Source organism: Chrysochloris asiatica, unplaced genomic scaffold (assembly GCF_000296735.1).
Source record: "Chrysochloris asiatica unplaced genomic scaffold, ChrAsi1.0 scaffold00112, whole genome shotgun sequence".
Taxonomy (NCBI): Eukaryota; Metazoa; Chordata; class Mammalia; order Afrosoricida; family Chrysochloridae; genus Chrysochloris; species Chrysochloris asiatica.
In genome coordinates, this window is record NW_006408630.1 from 2,062,539 (window position 1) to 2,075,500 (window position 12,962).

Consider the following 12,962-nt stretch of genomic DNA (forward strand, 5'->3'; position numbering starts at 1 on the left):
GGATTGGGCAGTGTTTCGTTCTGCTGTGCATAAGGTTGCTATGAGTCGGTACTGACTCCATGGCACCTAACAACAACAACAACACCAGCAACAATAGATTGATAAGTATAGTGAAAGGATACGACCCTGACACACACCTGTCTTGGCTTTGAACCATTTGCTATCCCCTTGTTCTGTTCAAATGACTATCTCTTGGAATGTGTACATGTTCTTCATGTACACAGTCAAGTGTTCTGGAATTCCCATGCTCCACAATGCTATCCAAAGTTTTTTATGATCCACACAGTAAAATAACTTGGCATAATCAATAAAACATAACTACACATTTATCTGATTTTCTCTGCTTTTAGTCAAGATCCCTTTTATGTCAGCAATGATATCCCTCATTCTGTGCCCTGAATTGGGCTTGGATATCTGGCAGCTCCCTGTCAATGTACTACTGCAATTATTTTTAATTATCTTGAGCAGCATTTTGTTTGCTTTGTTATTTATGATACTGTTTAATACTTTTGTATTCTGTCATTTCTTAGGAATGGGCACAACTATGGATTTCTTTCAACTGGTTGGCCTGATAACTGTCTTCCAAATTTCTTAGCATAGTTGAATGAATACCTCTAGTGCTGTATCAGTTTGTTGCAATGTCTTAATTTGCATTCTGTCACATCTTGGAGCCTTGATATCTGCTAATTCTTTCATTGCAGCTTGAAAGTCTTCCTTTAATACTATCGGTTCTTGATCATATGGTATCTCTTGAAGGGATTGAGCATCGACTAATTCATTTTGGCACACTGAGTCTGTGTATTCCTTCCATCTTCTTTGGATGCCTCCTGTGTCATCCAATATTTTGCTCATTGTTGTTGTTAAGTGCCATTGATTAAGCTCTGATCTATTAAGACCTGTATAGGGCTTCCAAGAAGCAGCTGGTGAGCCTGAACCGCTGACCTTGTGGTTCAAACCAACTTTGCTATCCAGTGCATTAACCCACAGCTCCATACCAAAATCCTTCAGTATTTCAAACTTAGGCTTCAATTACTTATTTTTCAGTTTTTGTTTGAGAAATGCTGAGCATGAGAACTTTTGGTTTTGTAACTCTAGATCTTTTCTTGTCTCATTATAATAGTTTATTTCATTTTCTCTCTTGCTGCCCTTTGATATTTTATATTCAGTTCTTTTACTTCATCATTGCTTCCTGTTACTAACTTCTCAAGAGCAAGTTTCAGAGTCTCTTGTGAGTTTTTTTCCCGTCTTCTGTCTTTTTAATGACCATTTGGGTTCTTCATGTATGATGTTCTTAATGACAGCCTCTGGTCTTTGGTCGTTAGTGTCTAATGTGTCAAAACTCTTCTTATGATGTTATCTAAATTCAGGTGGAGTTCCGGTGTGGCAATCTAGGAAAAACAGTGGGCTTCAAGCTCTGTTTGATCTACAAGATCAGAGGTTCAAACTCACCAACTACTCCTCTGAAATCCTATACAGGGTCTTCTGTGAGTCAGAAATGACTTGACAGCACTTAACCACAACAAAAACTCACAGTTATATTTTGTCTTTTCTTTATTTCTTGTTTTTTTAATCACCTTTTGCTTTCTTTCTGTATGCTGCTCTTGATGCCATCCCACAACTTTTCTGGTCTTGGATCATTATGTCTAATGCATGAAATCTGTTCTTGAGATGATCTCTAAATACAGGTGAGGTATGTTTAAGGTTATATTTTGGCTGTTGTGTGGATTCATTTTAATTTTCTTCAGCCTCAGCCTGAAATTGCATATAAGATATTAATGGTCTGTAAGTGAGGTTTATATCAAGAAAAATGTCTCACACAGTTACAGAAGTAGGCAAGTCCCAAATTGTGGGTCAAATGTTAGGCTTTTGACTCATGCAGCTGCAGGACTGATGAGCCAATATTGTCAGGGCAGATGGCAGGCAGACAGGAAGGTCTGGCAGATAAGATGGCAGGGTTGGCAATCAATAGAGCAGATAACTGCCTCAACCCAAAGAACTGGATGGAGGTCAAAGAATGAGCTAGATGAAAGATTCACACTAACAGAAAGCAAACAGTCTTATCATGTTGTTTTTGTTGTTATTTTTAGATACCGTCAAGTTTGTTTCCAACTCGTAGTGACACTGTACATAACAGAACAAAACACTGCCTGATCCGGCACCATTCTCAACATTGTTACATTTGAGCTCACTGCTGCTGCCACTGTGTCAATCCATCCTATTGGGGGTCTTCCTCGTGTTCACCAATCTTCCATTTTGCCAAGCATGATGTCCTTCTCCAGTGATGGTTCCTCCTGATAGCATGACTAAAGTATGAGAGATGTGGCCCCTCTCTAGAAGCTCTGCTGAAGCCTGTATGTCATGGGTGACCCTGCTGATGGTTAAAACATCATTGGTATAGCATCCAGCATCATAGAACACACAAACCACCACAGTAAGGCAAACTGACAGAGAAGTGGTGGATGGTTGTCATGTTGTTCTTGTTAGGTGTCATCGAGTTGGTTCTGACTCCTAGCCACCCTATGCATAAAAGAATGAAGCACTACCAGGTCCTAGCCATCTTCACCATTGTTGTTACACTTTGATCCATTGCTGTTGCTACTGTACGAATCCATTTCATTGGGGTCTTCCTCTTTTTTACTTACTTTCTACTTTAGCGAGCATGATGTCCTTTTCCAAGGACTGGTCCCTCATGATAATATGTCTGAAATATGAGAGGCGAAGTTTGCCATCCTGAATTCTAAGATGGATTGGCACAGTGGCAGCAGAAATGGATTTAAGCTTAACAACGAGGGTGGAGATGGCACAGGGAGATGGCAGTGTTTTGTTTTGTTGTGCATGTCAAAACTGACTCAAGGGTACCTAACAGCAACAACAATGATATCAAAGTTACATTAAGACCCTCTTTTACACATTTCTGGAGAAAGAAGTGCTATATAAATCAGACAGAGTAAATTAAGGTTAATTCATGGCAGGGTATTGAAGATAATATGTTATTATCAATGAACATCGGGAAAGGTCCCCATTTCAGACATCCAACATAATTTGCATTTTTATTTTTATTATGTTATCTTGGGGGCGTCTGTGTGAGGAAGTGAACATAAGGAATAAATAAATTGTGTATGTTTGTGGGGTAAATCATTTAGCTTTGTCCAAAGTAAAGTGGCCTTTGCCCTTGGTTCCTGAGAAATAATCTTTGGAGTAATTGGGGTGCCTGGGTCTGGCACTTCCAGGTAATACCTGAGGATTAGTGCTAGTGAGTGAGGGCTGGTTAGAGCACAAAAAGTTAACCTGGAAGGCAGGTATCAGTTAGTTTCAGGAGCCCTGATTTGACTTTTCATGCAGAACTGATCAGGAAACACAAAGGTTCAGAGAAAGGAAGGGTGGCATTCCCTTCTGAGACATGGCAGCTCCGCCTTGAGAATCTTTCGAGATCTTGTCCATGCATCTCTTCTTTACAATGATTCCAATAACTGTATCGTTTTAGTAGATTATCAATGGTAATTATAAGTGTAAAGTATTACATGAGTTCTGTGAGTCATTCCAGTGAATGAACAAACCTAAATTGAGTGCCTCTTAACTGTAAGGTCTGACCTAGCTCCAAGTGGCTAGTGACAAAGAGAGTGCTGTGTGAGTGGCTGATGTCATAAATGATGACGACGTGGGAGGGAGTGGGGGATATGATTTTTCTCTGCCTTCCAGGAATCAGCTTTAAGATGATTCTAATCTATAAAATTCTTTTAATAGCATCTCTAAAGAAATTCCACTAGTGGCTTTGGGAAGAGTGACAGAAGACAATAGATGGACTTGCCAAATTCTGTAAGAAAATAGTATACAGTTTTGGAAACAAAATGTAGATCATATAGTCTCTAGGGTGCCAGAATAATTTATCCAACTTCTTACTCCACAGCTCCACCTGGCTGAGCAGCTAACTAAAACTTAGCATATTGAAATGAAGTTCTGTGTTTTTCCCATCCTCAAATCTGCTCTTGTCCAAGTCTTCTTCTCAAATAAATAACCACCATGGACCCAGTTTTAAGCCAAGCCCCTATATCTAATCCATACACAGGATTAGAAATGTCCCAAATATGATCACTCATCATGTCCATTGCTTCTCCTCAGATCCAAGTCACCATCAACATCTTACCTGAATTAGCCACCTAATTGCATCAATTTCTGCTTTTCTCTCAATACAGTTTTCCTTCGTGCAAATTGAAGTGATCTTTTAAAAGCAGTATATAGATTTTTTTTATATCCTGTTTAATATTTTTCATGGTTTCTGGTTAAAGTGAAAGTAAAATAGAAATTTCTTAGTATGTATAACATGGAGTATTGTGTAATTTGGTCCCTCCCAACTTCTTTAGGATAAGCACTAGACTGCGAACCACAAGGTTGGCAGTTCAAACCCACCAGCTGCTCCTTGGAAACCCTATGCAGTGTCGCTATGAGTTGGAATTGACTCATAGCACTTAACAATAACCTCTTTGTATTCCATCTCCTATGATTCCCTCTCTCATTCATTCAAGCCAAAGAAGGGACATTGGACACAGTAAGCTCCTGGTAAGTGGCTTGTCAGATCTTTGTTTGGCGGAGTCTTTCTTGTCATTTCATATTCTCTCTATATGTAACTGTCAGCCAGTTATTCTTTCTTCTAACACCCTTCTTAATTTTCTCCATAACGTTTTTCACTATATGAAATTGTTCTTTTTGCTCATTTACATTTTTATTTTCTGTCACACTCAAATAAAATGTGGACTTCATAAAAGTCAAGGTTTTTGTGTGTATGTTATTCTCTACTATATCCCTAGCACCTACAACAGAATAGGGCATACAATGGATTCTCAGGAAATATTCGTTGAATGAATCTCAGTATATTAGTAACAGGAAAAATGTATTGGTTGGGGGTGACATATATAATCATGTAAATAAAGGTGTTTTCTTTCTTTCTTTTTTGACCATTCTTGCATTGTCATTTAAAACCAAATTATGTAGTTTATTTTTATTTAGTCTTATCGTATATGAAATATACTGGAGAGAAATAAAGCAATTTGAATATTCATCTTTCCTTTTTATATGTGATATTATTGAACATTTCAGCAAACATTTCTCTGGATTCTTCATTTATGAAATAGGTGATTAATATGAAAAATGTCTCATGGAGGTTTTTTTTATGGCAGAGCAGTAATTTTACTGATCCACTATTATTACTTTTCCTTTCTTTTCAGAGCGTTCTAAATCATCAAATCAAAACTCTGTCACATCTAATAGTATTGAAAGCATGTCATTAAAACACACTTTAAAGGATATCTTGATTCATTTAAGGGAACAGAAGAAGGCAATAAAATAGCAAATAAACCTTTGATTCAGTTATGCCGCAGGTTCAGGGGGCCAGGGTTACATTTGCCAAACAAGCCACTGCACTATCAATCAAAGAAAGTAAAATTCAGTGGTAGGACATCTACCACTTTTAAAAATAAGCAAGTCCTTTAAAATTTTAACAAGTGATGTTTGCATTTGTATTTTGTGTATAGCAGTGTATGATATTGGTATCCTGGTGTGGCACTGATAAGCACTGGACTGCTAACCGTGAGGTCAGTAGTTCAAACCTATCAACCCCTCCTCAGAAACCCTATACTAGTGGCTATGACTTGGAACTGTCTGGAAGACACTTAACAGCAACATAATAATATTAAGTGTATCCATATTTGTGTTACAAGTGATGAACTAAAGAAACTTAATCTAGACTGCAGTCATTCACGCAGTCTATGTTGTAATGTTGAGTTCCTCATAGAAATGTTATGGGTAAAATGGTGAATGAAACAAAAAATAAACAAGTCTTCATCTTGCTTTCAGGATAAAATATGTACAGCAATGGTATATTCCTTTTGCCTCTAAGGATGAGCTTGTTATTAAGTCCCATTGAGTAAGTGCCAACTCACAGTGACCCTATCTATGCACAACAGAACGAAACACTGCCCAGTTCTGCTCCATCCTTGCAATCGCTGTCACACTGGAACCCATTGCTGCTGCCACTGTGTCTCAGTCCATCCCATTGCAGGACTTCCTCTGTTTTTGCTCACCCTTCACTTTACCAAACATGATATCCTTTTCCAGGGACTGGTCTCTCCTGATAATATACCCTAAGTATGAGAGACGAATTATCACCCTCTTAGCTTCTAAGGAGCATTCTGGTTGTACTTTTTCCATTACAGACTTGTTTGCTCTTCTGGCAGCCCATGGTACTTTTAATATGCTGCTCCAACATCACAATTCAAATGCATCAATTCTTCTATGGTCTTCCTTATTTATTGTTCAACTTTCACATGAATATGAGGCTATTGAAAATACCATGACTTGGGGCAGGCACACCTTAGTCCTCAGACATCTTTGCTCTTGAACACTTTAGAGAGGGCTTGTGCAACTCATTTATCTAATACAATATGTCAATGATGAACTAGAACCACATAATTGATCAGATATAGAATGTGGTGTTTGCATTCTCATTATTGTTCTTACTAGAACTGAGAATAACGGGCAGTTCTCCAAAGGTTAGGCATTTTGTTTCAAATAGAGAGTTGCTCAGCAGTTCAAAACTTCCACCTGAGAAATTGGACTAAAAATTTGGAAAGGACAAATGTTCTATTGAAGTACCCAGTGCTGTTTAGTTCTGCCAGGTGGCATGAGTCACAGTCACAGCCCCTGGGGCTAGGGCAAATTTTCCACCTCACTCCCTGGTTTCTGGTGAAATGACTCAGGGACAGTAGGTTCCCTTGGCGATGTGTGCAATATTTTCTGCAGTTAAACGGATTCTTAAAAAAAAAAAAAATGTTGATACACCAGTGGCCCAGGATTGAGTTAACATTTTTAAAATGTATTTACTGTATGTCAGTATGACACTGAAATCTGTGAACATTATTTAATTTTGAGTCTCCTTTAATTATAAGAGCATTAAACAAAACAGACATCATACATCCCCATACCACTCCCCTGCTGTAGTTTGTATTAACCTTAAAAATATTTGATTGGATTTAATGTGGGAGATTCATGGTCTGAATCTTTTTTCTCCCCGTATCATTTCTACGTTAAATGTTATCGAATTCATGCAGCCTTTAGGGAGGGATAATCTTTTTTTTTAATGATAATTTAAAATAATTTTAATAGGAAGGCCTATTGAAATAGAATTCACATAGCATGAAATTTGTCCTTTTAAAGCGTTGTTGTTGTTAAGTGCCATTGAGTCAGTTCTGACTTATTGCACCGTGTAGTGTATGGGGTTTCCATGGAGTAACTGGTGGGTTTAAACTGCCAATCTTGCAGTTCAATCTATCCTGAGATTAAGCATTTACGCTTCAGCGCGACACCAGGACTCCTTAGGAATTTTAGTATATTTGCAGAGTTGTCCATCCATCACTACCATCTAATTGGAGAACTTTCACTGCAGTAAAAGAAACGACATGCTCATTAGCAGTCATTCCCCATTACTCCTGTCTCCAGCTTCTGGCAACTACAAATCTGCTTTGTTTTTATAGATTTGTCTATCCTGGTATTTGATAGAAATGGAATCATGCAATCTATGGTCCTTTGTGTCTGTTTCTTTCACTTTGCATAATAATTTCAAGATCCTACTATGTTGTAGTGGCATCAGAACTTCATTCCTCTTTTGTGGCAGAAAAAATTCCATTGTATGGATATTATTTTGCTTATTTATTAATCATCTGATGAAAATTTGTGTTTATTTCACTTTGGGCTATTGTAAATAATGCTACTATGAATGTTTGTATACACATTTTTGTGGAAACGTATGTTTTCATTTCTCTTGGGTGAATACCTAGGAATGGAGTTGCCTTTTAACTGCATTAATCATTATTGACAAAAATGGCTTGCACAGTAGCTTAAAGTTAGTTGCAGATCCTTTGTTTCTAAAATGAACACACATGCCTTAGTTTTCTTATCAGTGAAATCCATTTCCATGAAACCATTTCCATGCCTTTAGTTCTTGTCTATTCAATTAAGGTAAGTTTTTCTTATGGAAATTAATGTAGGCCTCTATATGTGAAAATGACTTAGATGTATTATTCTCCATAGCACAAGGGTTGAGGGGGAAAAAAGAATCTAATTAGGTCAATAAATCAAGAATGACTGAAATGTTTCTTTTCAGTTTTTAAATTGTTTACTTATTTTGTTGTTGGAAACAGACACAGCACAGCATACACTGATTCAACAGTTTCTACATGCATGACTCAGTGACACTAATTCCATCCTTTGAGCTGGTAGCCGTTCTCATCTTTCTTTTATGAGTTGCTGCTCCCCCATTAACATAAACTCACTGTCCACTATGGTTCCTGTCTAATCTTTCCAATTGCTATTGTCAATTTGATCTCATATAGATAGTTTTATGGATTCCTGGTGTGGCACTGTAGGATCAGCACTAGAGTGTGATCCACAAGGTTGGCAGTCAAACACATCAGCTGCTCCTCAGAAACCCTGTACATAGTTGCTTGCTATGAGTTGGAACTGATTCGAAGGCACTTAACAACAACAGATAGTTTTAAAAAAGCATAATGCTCAAGGCAGACATTTTTTCACTAGTCAAGTTAAGCTATTCATCTGGAGTCCTTGAGAATTTGAATTCTGTTTTGATCATGACTCTTCTAAAGAATACTTGGTCAAATGTTTGGTAATGGTTAGCTACAATTTCTCTGTGACAATCTTTTCTGGTGGAATACCTAGCTGCTTTCCTCACCATACTTCCTTTTCATTGCCAGGGCCAGCAGAAAGTGTAAACAAGTAGTATGTTGTTGTTGTTAAGTGTTGTTGAGTCAGTCCCACCCATAGCGACCCTATAGAGGGTTTCCGAGGAGTAGCTGGTGAGCTTGTACTGCCGACCTTGCAGTTCACACTGACTTTTCAGTCCAGCTCATTAACCCACAGTGCCACACCAGGACTCATAGTTGGCAATAATAAAAATACTAGGTACCACTTTAAATTGTATCATGTGCCTGGCTCTGGTAATATCATTTCCATTTTATAGATTAAAAGACCAAGACTCAGGTTAAATAAAAGTTTAATAAAGTTGGTAAGTATGATGGTTATAGTTCAAACCCAGAAAGCCTGCCACTCAAAATCCAGATTGTGAATACCAGGTTGGAATCAGGTAGACGTGGGTTTTATTCCTAAATCTACCAGATATTATGGGGAGTGCTGGTGGTGCTTTAGGATAAGTACCGGACTATTTATTAACCACAAGGTAGGTAGTTCAAACCCACAAGTCACTCTATGGGGAAAAGATGAGTTTTTCTTTTCTCGTCAAGATTTATAGTTTCAGAAACCTTATACAGGGTTACTATGAGTCAGAACCAACCTGATGACACATGACAACAACAGCAAACCATATATTATCATGTACTGTGTACTGTCAGAGACCTTAGGCAGGTTTTTAAAATTCACCAAGCCTTAATTTCCATATGTGTAAAACGGAAAGGATAATATCTGATACAGAGGGAAAACTAAAATAACATTCCTAAGTGTAAAGCATGTGCCTGTGTTATGGTTGTCGATTGCTGTCAAGTAGACTCTGACTCATGGAGACCCCAGGTGTGCAGAGTAAAACTACTCCATAAGGGTTTGAAGGCTATGACCTTTTGGAAGCAGATCATAATTCTTGTCTTTCTAGACGCCTCCGTATGCCTGTTGTTACTAGGGGCCATTCAGTTGGTTCTGTGCAATTCTCACATTCTGGTTATGTTTGAAACCATTGTTGCTGACATCATGTCCATCCATAACCTTGGGGGTCTTCATCTTTTTCTTGGACACTCCACTTTTTAAGCATAATTGTTTTCTCCAGGGAATGGTCTCTCTGGATAACATGTCCAAAGTATGAAAGACAAAGTCTTGCCATCCTCGCTTCAAAGGAGCATTTTGGCTGTACCTTTTCCAAGATAGATTTGTTTGTTCTTCTGACAGTCCAAAGTACAAACCATTCTTCTCCAACATCATAATTCAAATGCAGTTGGTATTTGTAACAGGGTACCATCTAGTTCTTCTGGTCTCAGAGTCATGTAGACTTACATTCACATGTTCCATTAGTCCATTGCACTAATTGATTCCAAGCCTCTTCAACTCTAATCACTTTTCCTTCTTCTGCACATGAAGAGACCAATAGCTGCACCTTACATTGCCACTCATGAGCTTTTAAGATCCCAGATGCTAGTCACCATAGTAGGATGTACAACATCGTCTTTGTGGAATATGCTGTGTCAACTGCCCATGGTATCCCCTGAGACTATGGTCCTGAGTCCATAGTCCCAGAAACTCATTGCCTTAAGATGCTTGATAATATCTAAGATGATTTCATCATTTTTCACCACATTCATACTTGTGTTTGCAACAAAGGTAAATAAATACCTATGTACAAATATCCTCTTTAAAACCTTTATGTATTTATGGGTAGACTCCCACTCTTCCTCCCATAACCATTTAGCATGTGTTTCTGTCCGTGGATCTACTCTCAGAACACTCTTATTCTATGGTTGTATATATAACACTATTTACCTCTGTGTCCCTTAGCCCTTGCATACCTCCCTCTGTCTTCACCTAACTTCATTATTCTTATGCCAACCTCCCTCTTATTGTATATTTCCCTATCATCCAAGTTAACATGTATCTATCATCTAATTAGTGGATTACTCTCCCTTTCCTCTCATCCCTTGGAACCATCAGTGAACATTCTTTTAAAATGAAAACCTTTTCTTGAGTTTTTACAGTAGTGGATTTGATCAGCATTGGTCCTTTTGTGATTGACTATTATCACTCAGCATATATGTCTTCCAGGTTCATTCATGTTTATAAGGTATTTGAAAGATTCATCATTGTTCATCACCATTGTATCGCATTCCATTGTGTTTAAGTACTGAAGTTTGGTTATGCATTCCTCTGTTCATGGGCACTTAGGTTGTCTCCATCTTTTTTGCTATTATAAATAGTGCTGCCATGAACATTGGTATGCATATTATCTATGCATATTCTGACTCATATTTCTTCTGGATATATACCAAGTAGAGAAATTGCTGGATCATAAGGTATTTCTGTCCTGGTGTGGCATGTTGGTTAATGTGTCAAACTGCAAAGTTGTTTGAACTGCAAGGGCGGTGGTTCAAGCTTACCAGCTGCTTCTTGGAAATCCTATACGGGGTCGCTATGGGTCAGAATTGATTCGAAGGCACTAACAACAACAACACAAGGTGTTTCTATTTTCAACTTTCTGAAGAAGTGCCATACCATTTTCCAGAGTGATGGAACCAATTTTCAGTGCCACCAGCAATGTAGGAGGGTCCCAGTCTCTCCCACCCTCTCCAGCATTTGTTGTTTTCTGTTTTTGTGAACTTTGCTATCAAAACTTGTTATTTTGCTTTGCATCTCTCTAATGGCTAATGTTTGGATAAACCTTCAATACTCATGGAAGCAGCAGTGAAGAAGTAAAACAATGTATTGCATTAGGCAAACCTACTGTACAAGACCTCTTTAAAGTGCTGAAGAGTAAAGATGTTCATTTGACAATTAAAGTGCGCCTGACCAAAGCCATGGTATTTTCAAATAACCTTATATGCATGTGAAAGTTGAACAGTGAATAAGGAAGACTGTGGAAGAATTGATGCATTTGAGCTATGGTGTTGTGGGAGAATATTAAAAGTACCATGGACAGCCAAAAGAACAAACAGATCTGTGTTGTAAGAAGTACAGCAAGAATAGCTCCCTGGAAGCGAGGGTGGCCAGACTTCACTTCTCATACTTTGGACATATTGTCAGGAGGGACCAGTCCTTGGAGAAGGATATCATGTTTGGTAAAATGGAGGGTCAGAGAAAAAGAGGAAGACCCCCAATGAGATGGACTGTCACAGTGGCAGCAGCAATGGGCACAAATCTAGCAACGATTGTGAGGTTGGCCCAGGACCGGGCAGTGTTTCGTTCTGTTGTGCATAAGGTCACTATGATTTGGTACTGACTCTATGGCACCTAACAACAACAATACGTAGCTAATGATCATAAACATTTCTTTATATGCTTGTTGACTGCCTGAATGTCCTCCTTGTTGAAGTATCTGTTCATGCCCTGTGCTCATTTTTTAATTGGGTTTTTGGTCTTTTTCTTGTATAGACATTGTAGTTTTCTGACTCAAAGCGATCCTGTATAGGGTTTCCAAGGAGCAACAGGTGGGTTTGAACTGCAAACCTTATGGTTCATCGTACACACCAGGATTCCAAAGTTTTTGTTGTTGCTAAGTGCCATCCAGTTGGTTACCACTTATAGTGACCCTGTGTACAACAGAACAAAACGTACAACAGAACAGCAATGGGTTCAAGCATAGCCAACAATTGTGTGGATGCCTCAGAACTGGGAGGTGTTCTGAGCCCAGTTCTGAGTCATTCATGCAATTGTTGCTATGCTTGAGCCAACTGCTGCTGCCACTGTGCTAATCCATCTTGTTGGGGGTCTTCATCCTTTTTGCTGACCCTCCACTTTACCAAGCATGATGTCCATCTACAGGACCTGGTTCCTTCTGATAATATGTCCGAAGTATGAGAGACAAAATTTGGTTATCTTGGTTGAAGGAGCATTCTGGTTGTATTTCTTTTGTTTGTTCTTCTGGCAGTTCATGGTACCTTTAAAATTCTTCTCTAATGCCATAACTCACATACATCAATTCTTCTATGGTGTACCTTATTCACTGTCCAACGTTTGCATGCATACGAGGCTACTGAAAATACAATGGGTTTAGTCATACTCACTTTAGTCCTCAAACTGAAATCTTTGCTCTTGGATACCTTAAAGAGGCCTTTGTGCAGCAGATTTTTCTAATGCAATACGTCTTTTGATTTCTTGACTGCTGCTTCTATGAGTGTTCATTGTGGCTTCAAGAAAAAATGATGTCTTTGACAACTTCAATTTTTTTTTCATTCATCATGATA